The sequence below is a fragment of the Mustela nigripes genome, chromosome 3, assembly GCF_022355385.1.
Source record: "Mustela nigripes isolate SB6536 chromosome 3, MUSNIG.SB6536, whole genome shotgun sequence".
Lineage (NCBI taxonomy): Eukaryota > Metazoa > Chordata > Mammalia > Carnivora > Mustelidae > Mustela > Mustela nigripes.
Genome location: NC_081559.1, coordinates 111,896,208 through 111,898,146, shown reverse-complemented (window position 1 = coordinate 111,898,146; position 1,939 = coordinate 111,896,208). Strand labels below are relative to the sequence as shown.

General features: G+C 43.2%; 1 pseudogene; it reads left to right on the top strand.

Moving 5' to 3' along the window:
- Positions 1-420: 420 nt before the first annotated feature.
- Positions 421-1,939, top strand: part of LOC132014517 (heat shock cognate 71 kDa protein-like) — an 83,183-nt pseudogene continuing 81,664 nt past the window's right edge.

The window sequence follows — 1,939 nt, the reverse complement described above, 5'->3', positions numbered from 1 at the left end:
AAGAATGCTTGGATCCACCAGTAGATCAAAGAAGAACTGAAACAATTCATCGGAGCCAATGAGAATGAAGACACTTCAGTCCAAAACCTGTGGGATACAGCAAAGGCAGTCCTAAGGGGGAAATACATAGTCATCCAAGCCTCCCTCAAAAAAAAAAAAAAAAAAATTGAAAAATCCAGAATACACCAGCTGTCTCTACACCTTAAAGAACTGGAGAATCAACTACAAATCAAACCAACTCCACACATAAGAAAGGAAATAATCAAGATTAGAGCAGAGATCAATGAGGTAGAATCTAGAGATACAGAAGAATGTTTCGATGAAACCAGAAGCTGGTTTTTTGAAAGAATCAATAAGATAGATAAGGCATTGGCCACAGTAATCCAAAAGAAAAGACAGAATGTCCCAATTCATAAAATTATGAATGAAAAGGAAGTGATCACAAATAACGCCAAGAAAGTAGAAACAATCATCTGTCGGGAGCCAGTACAGGAGGCCTACACTAAGAGCTGTAAGGGACTGAATATGATTGGCTGTTCATTTAGGTCCACTCACGCGGGGGGTGCATGAGCACTGCGGTGATTGGCTAGGCGGGCTAAGCTGCCGGTGTATATATGCTTGAATGTACTTGTAGAGCGGCGGGCCCGCCAGGAGCCAGGCCGCGCTGAGCCCCGGGGGCCGGAGGGGGCCGCAGCCCGGACCTTGGCGGCAGTGGCGGCGTCGGCGAAGGGCGGCGGGCGGCCCTGGAGGTGGCAGCGACACCCGAGCGGGGCAGCGGGAGCTGCGTGCTGTGCGGCGCCAGAGGGGGAAGAAGATGAAAAGAAGCCATTAAAGAAGTTTGCCTCCACGCGTGTCTCCGTGTCGTTCTTGCGGGCCGAGAGCGACAATCATCAGACATTATAATCAACAGTTACATGCCAATAAGTTAAGCAACCTAGATGAAATGGATGCATTCCTGGAAAACTATAAAGTCCCAAAATTGAACCAAGAAGAAATTGACAACCTGAATAGACCAATATCTAGTAACAAGATTGAAGCAGTGATCAAAAACCTCCAAAAAAACAAGAGCCCAAGACATGATGGATTCCCTGGGGAATTCTACCAATCTTTCAAAGAAGAAATAACACCTCTTCTTCTGAAGCTGTTTCAAAAAATTGAAGCAGAAGGAAAGCTTCCAAACCTTTTTTATGAAGCCAGCATTACCCTGAACCCCAAACTAGCCAAAGGCCACACCAAAAAGGAGAATTTCAGACCAATATCACTGATGAATATTGATGCTAAGATTCTCCACAAGATCCTAGCAAACAGGATCCAACAGCACATTGAAAATATTATCCACCATGACCAGGTGGGATTCATCCCTGGGCTACAAGGATGGTTCAACATTCGCAAATCAATCAATGTGATAGAACAAATTAATAAGAGAAGAGAGAAGAACCACATAGTCCTCTCAATTGATGCAGAAAAAGAATTTGACAAAATCCAGCATCCGTTCCTGATTAAAACGCTTCAAAGTATATGGATAGAGGGAACATTCCTGAACTACATAAAATCTACCTATGAAAGACACACAGCAAATATCATCCTCAATGGGAAAAAGCTGACAGCCTTCCCAGTGAGATCAGGAACACAACAAGGATGCCCACTCTCATCACTCTTGTTCAACATAGTATTAGAAGTCCTAGAAACAACAATCAGACAACAAAGGGAAATAAAATGTATCCAAATTGGCAATGAAGAAGTCAAACTCCCTCTCTTTGCAGCTGATATGATTCTTTATATGGAAAACCCAAAACTCTCCACCCCCAAACTACTAGAACTCATACAGCAATTCAGCAACGTGGCAGGATACAAAGTCAATGTACAGAAATCAGTGGCTTTCTTATACACTAACAATGAAAATACAGAAAGGGAAATTAGAGAATCGATTCCATTTACA